This window comes from Pituophis catenifer, unplaced genomic scaffold (assembly GCF_029215685.1).
Source record: "Pituophis catenifer annectens isolate HBS135680 unplaced genomic scaffold, rPitCat1.0.hap2 SCAF_3, whole genome shotgun sequence".
In the NCBI taxonomy this organism is placed as follows: Eukaryota; Metazoa; Chordata; class Lepidosauria; order Squamata; family Colubridae; genus Pituophis; species Pituophis catenifer.
In genome coordinates, this window is record NW_027256883.1 from 207,805,915 (window position 1) to 207,829,053 (window position 23,139).

General features: G+C 41.4%; 1 protein-coding gene across 1 annotated transcript in view; it reads right to left on the reverse strand.

The window, feature by feature from the left end:
- DIDO1 (death inducer-obliterator 1) overlaps window positions 1-7,211 on the reverse strand; it is a 74,819-nt gene extending 67,608 nt beyond the window's left edge. Inside the window, exon 1 of the mRNA XM_070941795.1 lies at window positions 7,017-7,211. The gene's annotated coding sequence lies outside the window, so the exon portion shown is untranslated. The remainder of the gene's footprint in view (window positions 1-7,016) is intronic.
- Window positions 7,212-23,139: the final 15,928 nt, after the last annotated feature.

Sequence of the window (23,139 nt, forward strand, 5' to 3'; positions counted from 1 at the left end):
GGCGGTGTACAGTCAAGAAAAATATAGACACACAAACATCATAAAATTGCTAATTAAAATTGTTACTTAGTTTGGTCAATTAAATAAAACCCAGAATTAGATAACATTTAAAAAATCATTTGCATGTTTGTATGTTTAGCCCTGCCTGTTGGAACATCAGGGTCTTGAGGGCACGGCGGAAAGCACGGAGATCAGGGATATTCCGTATCTCCGGGGGCAGTTCATTCCAAAGGGTTGGAGCCCCCACAGAGAAGGCCCTCCCCCTGGGAGTCGCCAGTCGACATAATTTGACTGACGGTACCCTGAGTAGTCCCTCCCTGTGAGAACGAACTGGTCGGTGGGTATATGGGGTCCCCGTAACCAAGTTGCTCAAACTGAAGTAGTTACTCAGCTAAGCAGCGAAACATTTCAAACCAACAAGAAAAGAAGTCCAGTAGCCTCAACTTCCAGGCTAGACTTAGAGTCTCTTGTTGGTTTGGAAGATGGTCAAGAGTTGACCATCAGCAATCTCTCTTTATTATATATAAAAATGACCACTGATCCATTTTTATTAGAAAATAAATAGATCAAGGAAGATCAAATTAAATTGATGATTTGTCTCGCAGATCATCTTTTGCTATACAGTCAGTCCTCAACTTACAACCACAATTGAGCCCAATATTTCTATTGCTAAGCAAGACAGTTGTTAAGTGAGTTGTGTCTCATTTTATGACCCCTTTTCTCTAGTTGTTTAGTGAATCATTGCAATTCTAAAGCAAATATGGCTTCCCTCCCATCCACCCCCATTGACCTTGCTTGTCAGAAACCAGATGGGAAGGTTACAAATGGTGATCATATGATCCTAGGACAGTGCAAGTATCATAAAAAGTTGCCACTTGCCAAGTGCCCAAATTTTGATCACGTGATTATGGGGATGCTGCAATGGTCGTAAGTGTGAAAACCAGTCATAACTGACTTTTTTCATTGCTGTTGTAACTTCGAACAGTCACGAAATGAATGGTTTTAAATTGAGGACTGCCTGTATAATTTAACTGAGAATGAGAATATAGATATTTGACCAGGATAGGGGTAGTAATGGAGGATGATTTGTCTTTAAATTTAGAGTGTTTTAAAGAACAAACAATAGTGTAGGAGAAACTTGCATACATTGTGGAGGGACAGCAAGAGCCACCCCACCCAAACACCTAACAAGGGAACTGCTAATTCAATAGGGTTCTTTCAGTAGTTGGGGTTCCCCCCCCTTCTGTTCAATTGTGTCTGATTCCTACAGACTGCCTGCAGTTTTGTTGGCAAGATATTTCACAAGTGGTTTGCCACTGCCTACTTCCTAGGCCAAAATAAATTAGTCCAAAGTCATCAGCTGGTTTTGTGCCCTAGGCAGGAGTAGGGTAGTTTCTGAGAGGAAGGGATTGATCCAAAATCACTCAGATGGCCTAAGATGGGACATAGTTTCCTGGTTTCTACCCTGATGCTTTAACCGCTAGACCAAACTAGTTCTCCAGTAAAGTGTACAAGCAAGTAAATCTTAATAGAGTGTACACCCTTCTGAATCTTTTGGATCAGCTCCCATAAGCCCAAACCAGTATGAACAATATCAAGTAACTATAATGCAAAATGGGGACTGAGGGAAGACAACATGTAGAAGGGTAGTACATTGGACTTAATGACTGACAATTCTTAAAAGCCAAGATCTAGACCATATTATTATAAAAATTGAAAATAGATCTCCTAAAATGGAATTTAGCTTCCTAATCTATTGAATAACTTACTTATTTGTTTTTTTAAAAAAGCTGGATTCATACAACACTTACTGCCTGAACATAGTTGGCAAGTTTGTAGCTCATTATTATGTGAACCCAGGAAACAAGGATCACTGAATACCAAAAAACATATAGGGAATACAGTCAATATGCCTCTTACTTGACAACAAGAGATCTAAAGTTTTGCTTACTCTCACCCTTCCCACATGTTAATGAATTAATTTCAATCTATTCCTGGTCAGTAGGTGAATCAGGAAAATTGTTATACTCCATTTTTAAAAACCGGCTTAATTATCATCTGATTCTAAATAATATGATAAAAGAGATAGTTAACACTGGTCTTTTTCACTATGTTTTATACGTAAGATAAATATTAAAACATGAAGAACAAAACATTTTGGCTTTATTTTCTTTAGTTTCCCTGAAACAGGCTTCGATGGTAAAAATCTCCATTGAAAAATTTGAGGGGCACGAATCTGCAAAGCTTGGCATTAGTTACAGATGAGACATATGCAGTACTAATTTCCAGATTAAGGCTTTCCACAATAGAAGCATCTAGTCCACATAGCTAGATCATTTATTTGCTAAGTTACTAAATTGTCGCATTTGTAGCGCAATGAATAATGAATTATTAGGACTGAGGATGTTACCTAATTTGGGTAAATGTATGCAAGAAAATAAGAAATCTTTTGGGCTCCTCTATAGAAGTCCTTTACTGTTCATTACATTGCTAAATATATACACGTAGATTTGGTCCAGTCTCTTGATTTGAAATGAGAAATCATCTCTGGTGGGACATATTGTGAATAAAAGAACTACATGACCTGTATATTATCTCAAAGAAACAACTATATTAAAGAGTACCAGACTGACTTGAATCTTTAAAAAAAAAAAAAAAAAACTCAGCCCGTTACATAATTGAATTGAATTATTGAAGGTAATTGCCAGGGTATTTTATATATAGGATACATAGTGTATTTTAAGAATCATAAATCTGTAATTTGACAAAAAGTCTAGAGTAGCCTGTTGTAAAACATTTAACTCCAGAATTATCAAAGTTTTAGCAGATTATTCACTGTGTGGTTCTTGATAATCTCTAAATTTGGTTGTTTTCATATTCTGTTGTAGTTTACCCATGTCCAATTACTGTCCTGAAGTTTCAACAACAAAAAACAATATTTATTGTTTTTAATATTATAAAAATTGTATATATTCTATCTCTGGATCCAACTCTTGGCATCAATATGTTTATAAATCATCCAAACAAATATATATAATCTTATTTAAAAGAAAACTTCAATTATTTTAATGTGATCCTGGAGACAAAGAGGAAAGGTAGGCTAACTTCTTTGTGCTACTTTAGGGACCATGGTTTATAAAATGTCATTGTTCAGATTTAAGAATTGTGCACAGTCACATATAACTCTTTAATTTTATCAATTAAAGGTAAGAGATTATGTGAGATCTGTACATAGTCTGCAGAAAGAATAATAATTGTTTAGGAATTTATTTGAGTGAAAAAAGTTTATAGCTTTTTAGATATGTTTTAATAGCAGGATTAATTTCAATTATACTCCAACTATGTCAAATACATGCTTGTTGATTAATTCATAAAGCACAATGTTAAGTCAGTCTGTCTGTGCATACAATATTTCTCTTCTATTAAACTGCACCCATTGTCATATTTTCATCATTTTTCTGAGAATACTTTATCACGTTCTTCTGCTAGATTGTTAAAACTAGTATTTACAAACAAATGTGTCTGAGAACTAGCAATAGACTATAAAAAGTCAATATTAGTATATAAATATCGCTAGTGCTAATACTCATATTACTAATGTCTATTATTGCGACAGTGTTAGCTACATGGATGACAGACTTTGGGTGAAGGGAAAGAAATCCGTACATATTAAAGTTTATTTAAAAATGATTAATTTCAAAACTATATATGAAACATAAAAGTTAAGATTTTATACCCCTACTATTTATTAGAGCATCAATAATTAAATGCCTTCTGCATACTTTGGAACAATTTATAAGCTAACATTTCAAGATGTGTAAAATTTGCTGTGTTATGAAAATCTATTTTCATGCTGACCCATCATGAAATTCTATTTTCATACTGACCCATCATACCATATCATGTACCAAGGACAGCAATTGTCAAATGGAAACTAGTATGTTACAAAAGCAAAAGCCAAAGGTAGATGAGATTTTATGCAAGTAATTACATTTTGGAATTCACAAATCTTCAACAAACTTGCTATTTTCCTAAACCCATTAGTATATTATAAAGTTTTGAGGAAAAGTTAAGCAAGTAATTCTCATCAATTTGCTTTACAGAAAAATAGTCAGAGCAATCCTAAATAGGGATGGGGGAGGCAACTGCTGTATGACTGAGTTATACTTTCCTTCAAAGTAAGTTCAGCTCTGGTGATTTCACTGACATGAAATTTGAAATCAAACTACAGTCCTGTATTCCCTGTATTAGATAGGCACAACCCTACCTAATTTTTCAATGTCAATGAAGGTTGGCTGGTAGGATATTACAGAGTCCAGATTCCCAACACAATCTCAGACCACTTTTGACCCCTGCAACATAATATTGTGGCTGATCCAAAACCTTTCTGCAACAATGTTAGGGAAGCCTCCAAACTTTCACTAGCAATAGGAGGGGGGAATCCAAAGCATTCTATTTCCCCCTTAGCCCCCTAAATCACCTCAGAACTGGCTACTGCCGTCTATCCTATGCAGCTGTATTTTAAGTTAATTTCATGAGAAGCTGGTTGGCTTCCAAGCTCTAAGACAAATTCAAAGTGCTAGTGATCACCTAGAAAGCTCTATGTATCATGCCACCTACCTACCATGTCTATATGTGTGTGAGAGAGAGAGAGAGAGAGAGAGAGAGAGAGAGAGGGAGAGAGAGAGAGAGAAGGGGAGGGGCTGCTTTGCTAAGCATGATTCTTCCAGCCAGTTCAAACATCAAGAAAGAGATAAGACATTCTTAAATTACATATACTATCCCTATACACATGCCTGGCTCCTTAAAACTGTTTTATTTCAGCAAACTTAGGCAGCCATCTGAATGCAATATTGCTAATTATTTTAAAATTAATGTTATTATCAAGTGGGTTATTTTGTTTTCCTTCATAATGTCTTTTTGATGGGGATGGTTTACAATTATTGCAAAATAAATAGATCACGAAAAGGCTAACAATCTTTCCTAAATTTATCTTATGAGTTATCTCTTAAGAGATAACATTGCTTTCAAACTGAGACAAAGAAAATGTCAGTGTTCAATGTGTCTGTAACTGTCAAACTATATCACAAGATTTTATTAGATAAACAGAATATAAATGCCATGTTTTTCTTACGTGTTTACTATTGAGCTACATCCACTCCTGGCGAACATTTTACTATCCACATATATTACAGCTAATGTCTATATTATCTTTGCAAAACAATAGGAATCACAAATTATTCAATCTTCAATTAATCTATGAAATTCCTGAGAAATTTATCCATAAACATATTAGGAAACATGGAACAAGAATTAAACTGTACTAAATATTACTAATATATTATTATCATTTATAAATTATTTGTGCTTAGATGGAGAGTAGATGAATGAAGGATTTTGGTATTACAGAACCAACTCACACATTTTCTCCCCCCTCCCCATTTTTCTACACATTGAATATATATTTCCACATCCTTCATAAAGTTCTTTTTAATATTATAATTTGTATCCAATTAAGAAGTTTAACTTCATCAATCCATAAATACACAGAAAAGAAATACTGAGGAGAAACCACTTATGCTATGTTCATTTTCAATCTCCCTCCTCAAAAATTAATTACTGGGTGAGCAGATGGAAACATAGCTTAGCTAGTAAAAAAAATAGGTTTCAGCCAGCAGCCAGCAAAACCAAACAAAGCAGGTGCTATTGGGAGGGAGCTACTGATGTCTAGCAAGTCTCATGGGTCTAACAAGAATTACATGAAACATCAAGAAAATAAAGTCAGTTAGTTTCTTGATAAGCGCAATCCTATAGGTGCACTGCCAGTCAAATTGTATAAACCTCATTAAAATCTATAGCTGCTGAACTGAGAACATAGAATTTGAAATCTCCATTTGCCAACAAAGCTTATTATTTCTTAATGCCTTTTGGGTATCTTTTGGGTTTGATCTGAGAGTGAACTTTTGTCTGGAAGAAGCCTAGTTCTGTCCTATTCCAGGACTGTCCTACTTGGGATACAAACACTGAGGCAACCGCTAGAGGGCAGCGTTGGGACACAGAAATATCGGGAGCACTCTGCTGCCATCAGGTGGCTGTCTGAATGCTTGCAACTCAAAAGGCCTTTTAAAAAAAACAAAAACTGAAACTCCCTTCCTTTGCGGGGCTTCCTGCAGATTGAAGTCAACAAGGGTTCTGAGCAGAGACATGTTAAGACAATTGCGATGTGTGAAAGCACGTCCAAATAAAATACCCAGAGCCCCCCCATTGAAAACCCCCCACAAGCTAAAGTGCCGCTAAAGGTCCCTTGTTTTTAAACCCAGGGCTCCTCAAATTCACCTCATCAAACCTTCAGTGAAATTTGATTGAAAACCCCAAATAATCCAATAGGACTTTGAACTAATCAGTACTACGAATGATAACACACACAAAAAAACCCCAAAAACGCGACGACGACTTCCTTGGACAGTCTAATCGATCCTTGTTTTGGGGGGGGGGGTGTCAATACTGACGATGCTGGGGAACCCCGTTTTAAACCCTTCCCACCCACCCCGTTAAAAATATTTATTTAAACGTTTCCCCCACCACCTCGACTCCAATGGTGTGAGGAGAAAAACGCGAGTCCCAAATCCCTCCTTTCCTTCCCCCACCCAAAAAAAAAACGGGCTGAGGAAGAAAAAGAAAAAGAAGGCCGGAGCCCCAACGACGGTCTGCTGGGGCCAGGCGAGTCCTCCCTTCGCGCTCACCTCCCCGCCAGGCCTGGGAAGCCTCCCTTCCTCGTCCCATCCAGGAGTAGCGAGGCCGAGAGCCTCCTCTCTGAGGAGAAGGACGACGACGACGACGAAGGCGCCGGCCGGAGAAAGGCGGCGGGGGTGCCGCCACGTCACGAAGCCCCTTTTGACGTTAAGCGATTGTGGGGTCACCGCCGAGGAGCGCAGAGAGGCCGCTTCCCGCACCTTCCCCGCCCGTTCCTCCCGTTTTCCAAGCAGGCCCCGGCCTCGCCCGCTTGCCTCACTCACCGGAGAGGAGGGGAATGGGCCACGCAGAGACGCTGACGGGGTGGGGGGAGAACCGGGGGTCGCTGCCTTTCCTCGGCCTCGCCGCCTCAACTGAGAGCGGCGGCCGCCGCCATTTCCTCCTCCTCCTCCTCGCGGCTCGCTCTCGGCAGCGCCGGGCGGGGAACTTGTTGCTCCGCCCGCGCTGAGGCGGCTGCTGAACCCATCGCCAAAATGGCCGCCGCCCGGCCAAGCGCTCGCCAAGGGGCTGACGAAAGGGATGGCCGCTCTTTCCCGCGGACACACTGGCACTTGGGAGGACTGGTTCGGCGCCAACCATAGAGATGCGCTTCTTTCCTTAGGGGGAAAGGGAGGGAGGGCGCGGCCGAGGGGGGGGGTATTAGAAAAAGGAGAGCGTGCTCCGCCGGGTGCGGAGGCGCCCCTTGTGGTTGGAGAAGAAAGTGCTGGTGGGAGGGTGGGAACAGCCGCGCTTATGCTTACCGCCCCCTTTTCAATGCGCACTGTAGATTCAAGCACAAGAGCCGTGTGCTTGAATCCGCAAATCAAATCCTTCCTCTAAATCTAAATTCTAAAACATAAAAACTATATGTCTATGGAGATTCTCAGTCATCCAGGTCATGGGTTGTCCCAAAGATTTTTTTGTTTTGTTTTTTCCAAGAGACAACTGGACTTGTTTTTCTTTGAGGACTTTTTTTTTTTTAAATAGAATTCTTTATTAGAATTTCGCTTCTCATCTAAGCTTAGAGCTGAAGAAGCTTCTGGGATGAGGAGCGAAACATTCTCAAAGAAAAACAAGAAAGTCCAGTTTCCTCTTGGGGGGGAAACCCCCCCCCCCAAAAAAAGCACCTTTAAATATAAAGCATAGTTTTTTATCCCAAACGCAAGTCAGAATCTCTTGCAATTGAGTTCTGCTCCTGATGCCTTTGGAAAGAATACAAAATCTGACTTGCAAGGGGAAGAGAATGTGGAAGCTTGTTGTTGCAACAGAGTCTGTGGAGGTAGTCCTCGAGTTACGACCACCATTGAGCCCAAAATTTAGGTTGCTCAGTGAAACATCTGTTAAGTGGGTTTTGCCCCATTTTATGACTTTCCTTGCCGCAGTTGTTAAATGAATCATTGCATGTGTTAAAATCAGTAGCATGGTCGTTAAGTCAATCTGGATTTCCCCACTGACTTTGCTTGGCAGAGTTTGGCAAAGGCTGATCCCGGGGACACTGCAACCGTCATAAATATGAACAAGTTGCCATGCATCTGAATTTTGATCATGTGACCATGGCGATGCTGCAATGGTCGTAAGTGTGAAAAACGGTCGTCACTTTTTTTAGTAACTTTGAACGCTCACCGAAATGAACCGTTGTAAGTCGAGGACTACCTGCACTATCTGTGCCTTTCAACATTTCCGAAGGAAAAAATCACCATCCGTAAGGCTGAAGCCCACAAAATTAAAAGGGGAGTAAGGCCAGACAAATTATCAAAACACCCTTTCGATGCTCTGGACATCCAAGGCTGAGAAATGGGCAGCAAAATGTACTTTTCATCACGTCAGGGCTGGGGAATCAATCAGGGTGTCAAGTCAACCCTGAAGCTGGCTTGACCGAAGCCATTTTGTCCGCTTCAGTGTTGCCACGCTGGAGCTGAGGGTCAGGGAGCGGGGATGTTAGATAGAGGAGATGTTGTAGTGTAGGAAGTTAGCACCCATCCCTCTCCTAGAAGAATGAAATGTTTTAGGAAATATTAAAAAGGCAGAATATTGTAGGAAGTTAGTACCCACCCCTTTCCTAGAAGAATGAAATATTTTAGGAAATATTAAAAAGGCAGAATATTATATTTCCCTGGATGAGAAATGGAGAAACATGTTTTAAAAGACAAGCAGTTTCCTGCCTCCCCCCGCCCACCTTTGTTAATGGGCCATAATCTGCAACACAATAGGACCCATCTAAGACAGAAACTCACCACATGGCACCTGGGAAGATTACATCAGCCAGCAAGGCTAGCTAAGACCCCCACCCCCTGGGAGTCTGACAACCAATCAGGATACTCTTTCGGAGCCCCAGGAAGTTCAAAGCCAGAGAGAGCATAAAACCCGGGGACTCGCTGTATCTCGCCCCTTTTCTGTTCAGGAACTCAAGCCATGTGATCCTGTCCACCATTAAACCATCTTTCCAAGTAGTCTCCATGTTTCCAGTGTCTTTTTCCCCACTTGGAGCTGAACCCAGAAGGATATTTCTTCCAACAATATGATATTTCCCAGGATGAGAAATGGAGAAACATGTTTTAAAGACAAAGCAGCTCCCTGCAGATCCCTGCCCCCCACCTTTGGGCCATGTCAATGGGCCTTTGGGCCTATCAATGGGCCATTAAGGCCTGAGCCAGTTCATTCACTCCCCCCACCTTTGTCAATGGGCCATTAAGGCCTGAGCCAGGCTCAAGCAAGCCTGGGAGACAACCTACAAAGTTAGCCAAGACCCCCGCCCACTGGGAGCCTGACAATCAATCAGGATACACTTCTTATACAGAAACAGGAAACACTAAGGTGGGGCCCAAGAGGGTATAAAACCAAGGGACTCTCAGCATCTCTGCCCCTTTTCTCCTTTTTTTCCTTCACCCAACATCTCGAAGCTTGTGATTGCCTTTTCTGCCCAGGACCTCAAAACCATGTGGTTCTGTCCACCATTAAACCATCTTTCCAAACAGTCTCCATGTTTCCAGTGTCTTTCTCCCCACTTGGAACTGAACCCAGAAGGACATTTCTTCCAACAGTAGCCCAAACAAAATACTTTCTCTTGGGAACCAAGGGCATTCTCACACCTGGTCGGAGGAAGGCGGAGGGATGCCACCCGGTTGTCGGACTGTGCACAGTGATTGGACCATGTGACTGATTTGTTTTGAGAAAGTAGAAAATCTTTTACTTTTAATAAGGTGAAAAAACCACGGGAGTTTTCAGAGTCGGTTTTCACCCGATATGTGCCAATATGATATTTCCAATCAAAGTATTCTTTGCGGAGTTCAACTGGCTCGGAGTCTTGCTTTGCTATGGATTTATTACTTGGAACCCTCACACAGGATTTAAACATACTGTAGCTTGATTCTTGATTTTGCAATAACTGACCTTTTTTTCTTGAAAGAGCTTCTGAAGAAGCTAAGCCAAAGCAACATCTGAACTCACCAGCATGTCTTTGCATTTCTAGAGAGAGAGAGAGAAAGAGAGAGAGAGAGAGAGAGAGAGAGAGAGAGAGAGAGAGAGAGAGAGAGAGAGAGATGATTTAGCGCAAGGTGAAACACAATGAAAAGACAGCAATTTATATCCGTTTCTAATGTTTTAGAGTGCTTCCTGCACATGATTCATTGGATTTAATACGGGTAGGCCTCGAGTTACGACCACAATTGAGCCCAACATTTAGGTTGCAAAGTGAAACATTGTGAGTTCTTTTTTAAAAAAAGTTTTTTATTAATAATACAAAATTAAAAAAAACATTGGACATAGATATGACATCACTGGTTCCAAACATCTTCCGTCACTTTACAATAATATTAGTACTCATATAAACATATAGTTCTTAAGCTTTGTTCATTATTTAAACATAATATATGATATTAATACTTTTCCCCTTATTTCTGTATATTTATTTATCTCTTAAACATACATTTATTATTTATTATTTATTATTTGTTCAACTTGTATGCCGCCTTTCTCCGAAGACTCAAGGTGGCTTACAATGCATTTAAAAACCATATATAAAAACATTAAAAACAATTAAAACCCATTCACACCATTCATGGCCGGATCTCGTCAGATCGCAAAGCGAGATCAATGGCCCCAGGCCTGCCAGAAAAGCCAGGTCTTCACCGCTTTTCGGAAGGCCAATAGGGTGGGGATGGTCCGGACCTCAGGAGGTAACTGGTTCCAGAGAGCTGGGGCAGCCACAGAGAAGGCCCTCCCCCGCGGGCCCACCAGCCGGCACTATTTAGCTGACGGGACCTGGAGGAGACCAACTCTGTGGGATCTTACCGGTCACTGGGAGCTATGCGGTAGAAGGCGGTCTCGAAGATAACCTGGCCCTGAGCCATGTAGGGATTTATTTATCTATAATAACATCTATATTTTTGTTCTAACACTATACATTTGTCTTAGCTACCCTCTTGTTATCTATCCAATCATAAAATTGTTCCCAGATTTTGTAGTACTTAGTTTCGCTTTTATCCTTGAGTTCCAAAGTGAGTCTGTCCATTTCTGCGCAGTTAAAAAAATTCAGGAATATTTCCTCTTCAGTCGGAATATCTTTCGCTTTCCATTTTTGAGCGAAGGCTATTCGTGCCGCTGTGAGTATATGCAGTAATAAATAATTTGTATCTTTCTTATATTTTCTTTCTATAATTCCCAGTAAGAAAAATTCCGGTTTGACTTCTATATTTGTTGACAAAATTTCTTCCAGCCAGTTCTTTAGTAAATTCCAAAAGTTTTGCGCCTTTGGGCAGAAACATTGTGACTTCATTGCCCCAGTTTACGACTTTTCTTGCCACGGTTGTTAAGTGAATCATTGCATTTCTTAAGTTGGTAACCCAGTTGTTAAGTGAATGTGTGCTTCCCCATTGACTTTGTCAGATTGCAAAAGGGGATCACGTGACACCCCCTCCCCCAGGACACTGCAACCGTCATAAATATGAAACAGTTGCCAAGCATCTGAATTTTGATCATGTGACACACACAGCCCAGGGATGCTGCAACGGTCGTAAGTGTGAAAAACGGTCAGAAGTCACTTTTTTCAGTGCCGTTGCAATTTTGAACGGTCATTAAATGAACTGTTGTAAGTCGAGGACTACCTGTAGAGGCAATCCTCAATTGGGACCCGGAATTTCCGTTGTTAAGCAGGATGGCTGTTAAGTCGGACCTAATATTACGACCCTTTTTTTGCCGTGATGATTAACTGAATCAATGCAGCTGTTAAGTGAATCACTGCAGTTGCTATAGTCGGGAGACTGCAGGATCTGACCTTCACTGGGTGACTCTGGGATGGGAGTGCTGGAAGAAAATTTCCTGTGTTCATTTCCCAGCTGGGAAGCTGAGAAGAAATAGACATGGAAGCCAGCTGCCACAAAAGGGATCCTTTAGTTCAGGAAGGCAAGAAAAGTAGTGACACAGTGGAGTTTTCCTGGCTTGCAAGCAAACTTGGAAGTGTGACTCTGAGCCTTTTATGCTTAATTCCCCTTTGAAGCTCTTGCAGCTTGATGGGTTTTGGATTGCCTTGGGTTAATCTTGGTCCCAAATCTTTTGTTTTGCCTGTCCTAGGAATTAATCCTGTCAGGGAGGCAGGAAAAGGGGAGTTTCAGTTTACCTTGGAGAGTTTAGCCTGATTCCCCTTATCTTAATGGCTCTACTTAAGTGTTCCTTTTGTAACAGCCATTCTGAGTTTTTCCTTTCAACTGGTGCTTTTGCATGGAGTTTTCTTAAAGCGGGAAGGGCTGGCTTGAGTCTCTTGGCATTGTTTTCTGAGGTTTCTTGGTGCTGTGAGGTTTCTGGCACTGTCCTTTTGGGGTGTACTTCCCATAGGAATTTTGAGAGTCACACAGTGAGAAAAGGTTGAAGCTACAGGGAGATTCCTCCTCCCGTTTTTTAATTCAATAAACAGCAGTTAAAAAAAACAAACACCAAGCAGGCTGCTTCAGAATTAGCTCTGAATGTTAGACTTTTCTTAATAGGAAGGGGAAACCAAAATGTGTCATTAAACTCTGTAGGAAGTTAGCACCCACCCCTTTCCTAGAAGAATGAAATATTTTAGGAAATATTACAAAGGCAGAATATTATGTTTCCCTGGTTGAGAAATGGAGAAACATGTTTTAAAGACAAAGCAACTCCCACCTTCCTGCCTCCCCCACTTTGTTAATGGGCCAGAGGCAGAAACTCAATCTTTGACAATAGGACGCATCTGCAACACAATAGCAACAGAAACTCACCACATGGCACCTGGGAAGATTACATCAGCCAGCAAGGCTAGCTAAGACCCCCACCCTCTGGGAGTCTGACAACCAATCAGGATACTCTTCCTGTGCCCCAGGAAGTTCAAAGCGCAGAGAGGGCATAAAACTAAGGCACGCTCAGCATCTCGATCCTTTTCTGTTCAGGAACTCAAACCATGTGATCCTGTCCACCATTAAACCATCTTTCCAAGCAGTCTCCGTGTTTCCAGTGTCTTTTTCCCCACTTGGAGCTGAACCCAGAAGGATATTTCTTTCTATAACTCCTTGTAATGGATCTTCCACATTGCCATTGCAGGAAAAATCCAAACCACAGGGAGTTGGAAATAGGCCGATTAATACTCATCAACAAATCCACTTGTTGTTAAGGACCATTTATATAGGTTTCTGATTTAGGAAGGAATGGTAAACTGAATAAGTCTGCTTATATGCTCAACCTATTACTGAGGATGCTTTAATGATACAGTAAACTATTAACTTGTGTAGGAAGTTAGCACCCACCCCTTTCCTAGAAGAATGAAATATTTTAGGAAATATTAAAAAGGCAGAATATATTTCCCTGGATGAGAAATGGAGAAACATGTTTTAAAGACAAAGCAGCTCCCACCTTCCTGCCTCCCCACCACCACCTTTGTCAATGGACCATCATCTGCAACACAATAGGACCCATCTAGCAACAGAAACTCACCACATGGCACCTGGGAAGATTACATCAGCCAACAAGGCTTGCTAAACCCCCCCCACCCCGTGGGAGTCTGACAACCAATCAGGATGCTCTTCCTGTGCCCCAGGAGGTTCAAAGCTCAGAGAGGGCATAAAACCACGGCACGCTCAGCATCTCGACCCTTTTCAGTTCAGGGACTCAAACCGTGTGATCCTGTCCACCATTAAACCATCTTTCCAAGCAATCTACATGTTTCCAGTGTCTTTTTCCCCACTTGGAGCTGAACTCAGAAGGATATTTCTTCCAACAATGTGAACTAGGGTGTTGGAGAAGACTCCTGCAAGCCCCTTGGACTGCAAGGCGATCCAACCGGTCAGTCCTAGAGGAGATCAACCCTGACTGCTCTTTAGAAGGCCAGATCCTGAAGATGAAACTCAAATATTTTGGTCGCTCTTCTGGAGAAGAGCCTAATGCTGGGAACGATTGAGGGCAAAAGAAGAAGGGGACGACAGAGAACGAGGTGGCTGGATGGAGTCACTGAAGCAGTCGGCGTGAGCTTAAATGAACTACAGAGGATGGTAGAAGACAGGAAGGCCTGGAGGAACGTTGTCCATGGGGTTGCGATGGGTCGGACACAATTTCGCAACTAACAACAACAAAGCTATTAACACAAGCTGTGCACATCTGGTTGTTTACTTCCAGTAAATGCAGAGGTTCAGTACCATCTGGGGGCATGTCAAATTTTTCAACTTTCAATTTCCAAACATTAGGGGTGACATGGCTTGGAGGGTTGTGTAAGGTCTTGCCTCTCCAATCTTCCCAAGAAGGCAGGACTCTTGAAACTGCAGTGGTTTCAAAAGGAGCTTTTATTGGAAGTATTGAGATAACGAGAGATCTAGGCAACAACTGGAGCTTCTCACTTAAAACCAGCTGTTTTAAAACAATGCTAATCAAACCCCTCTCACTCATTGCAGAGAAACTTCACATAGAGATTAACACAGTAATACAAGAAACAGAAACAGAAACTTCATATACAGACCACTCCATTCCTCCCCCCACCTTCCCAGTGGTGAAATCCAAAATTTTTTTACTACTGGTTCTGTGGGTGTGTCTTGGTGGGCGTGGTGTGGCTTGGTGGATGTGTCTTGGTGGGCGTGGCAGGGGAAGGATACTGCAAAATCCCCATTCCCACCCCACTCTGGGACCAGCCAGAGGTGGTATTTGCCGGTTCTCCGAACTACTCAAAATTTCCGCTACCGGTTCTCCAGAACCTATCAGAATCTGCTGAATAGCACCCAGCATCCCTGTAGAAATATCTGGGACCTGACAGATTGTAAAGATATTTGGTTACTTTAATATAATGTATATAAATACATAGCTACATAAATATCATAAACTTTTTCAAATTGTTTTGTTTCATTTGATTCTGGCAAATATTATTTTCTTAACATTTTAAATTCAGTGAGCATTTTTCATTCTGGTAGTTAAAAAGATGTTACAACAGCTCTGATGACAGTTTTCAAGTACCAGATGCAGGTTGTAGTGTAGGAAGTTAGCACCCACCCCTTTCCTGGAAGAGTGAAATATTTTGGGAAATATTAAAAAGGCAGAATATTATATTTCCCTGGATGAGAAATGGAGAAGCATATTTTACAGACAAAGCAGCTCCCACCTTCCTGCCCCCCACCCTTTGTCAATGGGCCATTAAGGCCTGGGCCAGTCTATTCTACATAACAAAGATCTACCTCCTTCAGGCAGAGCCATAGTAGGAATTGCCAAAAATCCAACAAAGATAGGATTAGCCCTCTACACAATAGCAGCAGAAACTCACCATATGTGACCTGGGAAGCACATGTGACCATCAGCCAGCAAGGCCCCCACCCCCTGGGAGTCTGACAACCAATCAAGATACTCTTTCGGGGCCCCAGGAAGTTCAAAGCCAGAGAGAGCATAAAACCTGAAACAGTCGCTGTATCTGCCCTTTTCAGTTCAGGAACTCAAGCCATGTGATCCTGTCCACCATTAAACCATCTTTCCAAGCAGTCTCCATGTTTCCAGTGTCTTTTTCCCCACTTGGAGCAGAACCTAGAAGGATGTTTCTTCCAACAGTAGGAAGTTAGCACCCACCCCTCTCCTAGTAAGATGAGATATTTTAGGAAATATTAAAAAGGGCAGAATATTTCCCCTAAAAGGAAGGCAGAAACTCAACCCCCCCACACACACCTTTGTCAATGAGCCACTAAAGCCTGGGCCAGTCTATCCTATATAACAAAGATCTACCTCCTGCAGGCAGAGCCATAGAAGGAATTGCCCAAAGCCCTTTCATTACATCATCACCCAGCAAGAGTCAACCAAGCCTGGGACTCAAAAAAAAACCTACAAAGTTAACCCTGCATGGCCCCATGGGAGTCTGACAACCAATCAGAATACAAGCTCAAATTCAAAAGCCCAGAGAGGGCATAAAATCCAGGCACTCTAAGCATCTCTTCCCCATTTTTTTCCCTTCACCCAAGATCTTCAAGGCATGTGATCCTGTCCACCATTAAAACCATCTTTCTAAGCAGCTACCATGTTTCCAGTCTCTTTCTCTTGACTTGAGACTGAAGGACATTACTTCCAACAAGGTAACCCTTGACTTAGGACCACAGTTCCATCCAAAATTTTTGTTGCGAAGTAAGACATTTGTTAAGTGAGTTTTGCCCCCTTTTTACGACCTTTCTTGCCACAGTTGTTAAGTGAAATCATCGCAGTTGTTATGTTAGTAACATGGTTCTAAAGTGAATCTGGCTTCCCCATTGACTTCGCAAAAGGGGATCACGTGACACTGCAAGCATCATAAACATGAGTCTGTTATCAGCTGTCTGAATTTTGATTACATGACCATGGGGATGCTACAACGGTCGTTAAGTGTGAAAAATGGTCATAAGTCACTTTTTTCAGGGACGTAACTTTGAACAGTCACTAAATGACTTATAGTAAGTCAAGGACCAGGGGTGAAATCCAGCAGGTTCTGACAGGTTCTGGAGAACCGGTAGCGGAAATTTTGAGTAGTTCGGAGAACCTGCAAATGCCACCTCTGGCTGGCCCCAGAGTGGGGTGGAAATGGAGATTTTGCAATATCCTTCCCCCAGGAGTGGGGAGGGAATGGGGATTTTGCAGTATCCTTCCCCTGGAGTGGGGTGGGAATGGAGATTTTGCAGTATCCTTCCCCTGCCACGCCCACCAAGCCACACCCACAGAACCGGTAGTAAAAAAAATTGGATTTCACCACTGGTCAAGGATTACCTGTATTTCTTTGCTATAATTCTGTCTTCTGCCACATGTAATTTATCACATGTACTATGATTACTATTCTGAAGTTAAGTCTCCTTTGTTAATTTTAGGATTAGAGAGATGGATTTTATCTGTTTAGACACCACAATGCTGGTTTGCCCAATACTGTTAAAAGTCAACAAAAAAAAATATTAAACATCATTGATCAACTTGGAATGTGTTTTATGGATTATGAAATGAATTTGTTGTGTCTTTCCCACTGCTTTCCAATCATTCAAATTCAAATTATTAAAGGTCAGCAACCCAGACTAAATAAAACTTACTAAATAAAACTACAAACTGGAATGTGCAAAATAAACATTGTCTAAGCTTCTCTTCAGATCCTATAAATCAAATCAGGAAGCCCGGAGATTGTGAGTTCTAATCCCGCCTCGGGCACAAAACCAGCTGGGTTACCTTGGGCCAATCCCGCTCTCTCAGCTCTTGTTAGAATGCAATCACAAACCACTTCTAAAATCTTAACAAGAAACTGTAAGGACTTGTCCAGGCAGTCACCAGAAGTCAATATTGACTCAAAGTGTACATATACACACACACTCTATCACATTTGGCTTGCAGTGTTTCCAACAACCACTAGAAGGCAGCAAATAACAGTACTCTAGGACTAGGTAGATATTTTTATATCTCTTTGCTGCCATCTAGTGGTCCAGAGTTTTGCAACTCAGTTATGGGAGACTTAAGCAAACTTGCTCAAGATAGCTCCAGAAGTGCTTTTTCCCAAAGGCGACTGGACTTTGTGTACTTTTTCTCTTGAAGACGTTTTGCTTCTCATCCAAAAAGCACTTTCAGCTGAGAAAATGAAGGTGCTTCTTGGATGAGAAGTGAAACATCTTCAAGAGAAAAAAACACAGCAAGTCCAGTTGCCTTTTGGAAAAAGCACCTGTAGGAAGTTAAAACCCACTCCTCTCCCAGAAAATGAAATATTTTAGGAAATATTAAAAGGGCGGAATATTTCCCTTAAAAGGGAGGCAGAAACTCAGCCCCCCCCCATCTTTATTAATGGGCCATTAAGGCCTGGGCCAGTCTATTCTACATAACAAAGATCTACTTCCTTCAGGCAGAGCCATTTAATTGCCCTTCATTGCATCACCCAACAAGATTCAACCAAATTTAGCACACAGACAAGCTAAAAAGCTAGCTATGACCTCTGACAGCAACCAATCAGGATACTCTTCCTGTGCCCCAGGAAGTTCAAAGCCAGAGAGGGTATAAAACCCAGGGACTCTCAGCATCTCTTCCATTTTTTCACCAAAGATCTCCAAGGCATGTTCATCAATAAACCTTCTTTCCAAGCAACTTCCATGAATCCAGTGTCTTTTTCCCCATTTGGAACTGAACCCAGAAGGGTATTTCTTCCAACATACCTTTGGGATAACCATGACCTAGATGACAGTGAATCTCCATAGACATTTGGCCCAAATAGGCAAAACCTATTTTACTCAACATTTTCTAGCCCCATCTCCTAATCCAAGGTGAGAGCTACCCTAGGTGAGAGCGACTTTTGGCCCTTGAGGGATATGCAACCATTGAATTTCAGAATTAGTGGATAATGTCAGAATTTTTTTTAAAAAATGTTCTATTTTATATTTCATTTACATGTAATAAAATTAAAACCTGGGGGCTCCTCCGGGTGCCGTCAGCCAAACAATGCCGACTGGCGGCCCCCAGGGGGAGAGCCTTCTCTGTGGGGGCACCTACTATCTGGAACGAGCTCCCCCCAGAGATACGGAGGATCCCGGATCTGCGCACCTTCCGCCGCGCCTTAAAGACCTTACTATTTCACCAGGCCGGCCTGGCCTAATTTTCCCACTCTTTTATAAAAGATTTTTAAAATTTTAAATATCTTTTAGTATTTTATATATTCAATTTTAAATTGGTTTTAAAAGTTTGGGGTTTTAAATTTGTCGGGGCCAAAATTATTTAATTTGATTTTATTCTATTTTTAAATTTTGTATTGTATGTGTTTTTACTGTTTGGCTGTGCACCGCCCTGAGTCCTTCGGGAGGACTAGATTAGAGGAGGACTAGAAATCTAATAAAATAAATAAATAAAAAAATAAAAAACCAAGTTGGACAACGAGCAAGAGCAAAGAGAAAGAAGCCTTTAAATTATGGATTTGAAGATGGTGACTAACTAGACTTCAGAAAGAAAAAAAATTGATTATTCCTAGATTAAATAAAATTTCTGGAGGCATTGAAGAACAATCAACAAACTCATTTGCTTTGGTCATGCGATAATGGCATAGGATGATGGCATAGGTTGGCAAAACAATATATACTATGAAGGAGATCATTACACTGCCCTTTTAAAAGCTGTGCATTGGCACCAGGGGTGGGTTGAAATGAAGGATACATAGTTATGAAAAGTCACACCCAACACAATGGCATTTAATAACTGATCACTCCCTAGTGATGTAATGTATTTCCTTATGTATTCAATAATATATTAAAACTACAATTTGGACTTACATTCTACATACCTCTAGGGCAGACTTAAGGCTGATAAGATTCCAAAAGTTGAGGCATCCTTATCCTAACCCAAAAAGCAATACGTAAAAGGATTACTATTTTAAAAATTTGGATCAGCCTCCCCCAATTAAACACCTCTAACATAATGCTGTTGCAGCTACCTCTGCAAAACATTAGGTGAGCAGGGCTTTCCAGCTGACTGGAATTTGACTGATGAAGTATGTTGGACAGTCACTCTAAATGACCGACCAAACCTAATACATATGGAATATGACTATTTATTCATTCAACTTCCTTCATCTCTCTGAAAGATGCTGCAGGTGTTGAAATTCTACTACAACATCTGCCACCCAAGATTTTAGCATAGACTACCATGCATCGAACGAGCTGTATTATTTTCAAGGGTCCCTCAATGGTGCCAGTGTAGTGTGTAATATGTATATACCATGATATAAGTAGATCATACACCAGAGTAATATACATGTTGCACAGAATATGACGTACATATGGAAACGCATGACTAGTTTTTTCCCCTATTTGTATAAGGATTATTCTTTATGTTATTCATGTTGTCTTGTATTCTTCCATGGATTGCACCAGTAGAGGCGAAACCAATTTAGTTGTATGCATGATGTACAATGACAATAAAGGCTTTGGGGGGAGGAAAACTCTGGGTGGTTTTGTTTATTTGAGAAATATCTTTCTGATCTGGTTTCTGATATGCAACAAAGTCCATGGGGAAATGATTCTTTTACTTGCAAAGACTATTGGAGTTGCATGCATCACTGGGATTTAAATGGTAAGAGATTCAGAATGGATGAACAGATTGTTTAAAGATTAAGTCAATTTACTTTTTATTTATTTATTTATTTTTATATGCCGCCCTTCTCCGGAGACTCAGGGCGGCTTACAATGCATTAAGCAATAGCCTTCATACTTTTGTATATTTTATACAAAGTCAGCTTATTGCCCCCACAAACCGGGTCCTCATTTTACCTACCTTAGAAAGGATGGAAGGCTGAGGCGACCTTGAGCCTGGGGAGAATTGAACTCGCAGTAATTGCAGGCAGCTGGATGTTAAATGCTGCCTTAGTAGGAGGCATTAGCCTCCTACGCCACTCAGGCTCCTTAAGAGAAGCACAGTGTGCTCCCTTCCCTCAGCAGGTCGATGTTAAAAAAAGAAGTTTCTTTTAAATCAAAGGATACCTAGTCACAATATAACACAATTTCAAGTGGCCACAACTAGAATCTCACCATCATGACTTGGATTCAGTCATTTTGCTGTAACAAAGAAAGTTGGTTTGCTTGGAGCTTACTGAATTTGATAAACTCAGCCACCATAGTTGTAAAGTAGAACTTAATAGTTTTATGTGTTATGAACCCTAAAAAGTACGGTTTGGACAATTAATGTTTAAACAAAAGGTTTAGTACAGGGCCGTGATGGCGAACCTATGGCACTCATGTCACAGGTGGCACACAGAGCCATATCGGTGAGCACGCCAGCCAGCTGATTTTCAGGGCTTCTGGGCCCACCGGAGGTCGGGAAACAGGCTGTTTCTGGCCTCCGGAGGGTCTTGGGGGGGGGAACTGTTTTTCACTCTCTCCAGGCGGCTCTGGAGCCTGGGGAGAGCAAAAAATGGGCCTTCCAGTCCCACAGGAGTTGGCAAACAGGCCGTTTTGGCCTCCGGGGGGGTGGGAAAGGCTATTTTCGCCCTCCCCCGAGAAAGCCTCTGGAGCCTGGGGAGGGTGAAAAACGGGCCTACTGGGCCCACTGTGCCATTGTGTTCCAAAAGCAGGGGGGTTGCGCGCACATGTGCGGAGGGTGGGGGGCATAGAATTGTGGGTGTGGGCTTCCCACACTTTTGGCACGCAATGGCAAAAAGTGAGCCATCACTGGTACAGGATGTGTAGAGAAACAATGAAAGATACCAGAATCTTTCTAAGATTCCCTGAGTCTCCGGAGAAAGGCGGCATATAAATTGAATTAATAAATAAATATATCTCTAAAATAGTTTACATCAGGGGTGTCAAACTCACGGCATCACGTTTTCGTCACATGACGTATCAACTTTTTTCTCCTTCACTAAAATGAGGGTGGGCATGGCCAGCGCATGATGCATCTGGCCCGCAGGCCACAAGTTTGACACCCCTGCTATTTACATCCCAAGGAAAAAACAGTCGCCAGAACTACATCTGTACTGTGGTGTTGGGAATAATGGAGAGGTAATCAAAAACAGTCATCAGATGAGGAAAAACTGTTTTAGTTCAGTAGGCTGGATTAGCCCCAGAAGTAAAATAGTTTACCTGTTTGTGGCTTGGCATACAAAAAGGGGAGGGGGTTTAAACTGTGGATTTGTATTTATTTTACTTACTAGATTTTTATCCTACCTTTATTACTTCGTAACTCAAGGCAGCAAACATATCCAACACACCTTCCTCCTCCTAGTCCCCTATTTTCCCAACAACAACCCTGCGAGGTGGGTTGGGCCAAGAGAGTGGGCGTGGCCCAGGGTCACCTAGCAACCTTCCTGCTTAAGGTGGGACTGAAACTCACTTGTCTCCTGGTGATTGGGCCAGCCGGCTTTCACGTTTCAATGTTTTGAATGTTTCATATCACTGTGAATTGGGCAGCTGTATACATCTTTTTAATAAATAAATAGCCAGCCCACTGTAGTTCATGCAGTAAACCACTATTAAACAAACTATGATTTGGAGTGTCAACCACAATTACACAAACTGTGAGTGTCAACCACCATTAAACAGTGATTCAGTGTCAACCACCATTAAACACTGTCAACCATCATTAAACAAACTGATTGTGTCAACCATTAAACAGTGATTCAGTGTGTCAACCATTAAACAAACTGTGATTTAGCGTGTCAACCACCATTAAACAGATTCAGTGTGTCAACCACCATCAGTGATTCTATGTATCAACCACCATTAAACAAACTCTGATTCAGTGTCAACCATCATTAAACAGATTCAGTGTCAACCATTAAACAGTGATTCAGTGTCAACCATTAAACAGTGATTCGGTGTGTCAAGCACCATTAAACAGATTCAGTGTGTCAACCACCATTAAACAAACTGTGATTCAGTGTGTCAACCATTAAACACTGTCAACCATCATTAAACTGATTGCGTCAACCATTAAACAGTGATTCAGTGTCAACCATTAAACAGTGATTCAGTGTCAACCATTAAACAAACTGTGATTTAGCATGTCAACCACCATTAAACAGATTCAGTGTGTCAACCACCATCAGTGATTCTGTCAACCACCATTAAACAGATTCAGTGTGTCAACCACCATCAGTGATTCTGTCAACCACCATTAAACAGATTCAGTGTGTCAACCACCATCAGTGATTCTGTCAACCACCATTAAACAGATTCAGTGTGTCAACCACCATTAAACTGTCAACCATCATTAAACTGATTGTGTCAACCATTAACAGTGATCCAGTGTCAACCATTAAACAGTGATTCAGTATGTCAACCATTAAACAAACTGTGATTTAGCGTGTCAACCTCTATTAAACAGATTCAGTGTGTCAACCATCAGTGATTCCATGTGTCAGCCACCATTAAACAAACTGTGATTCAGCGTGTCAACCACCATTAAACAAGCTGATTCAGAGTACGTCAACCACTATTAAACAGTGATTCAGTGGGCCAACCATTA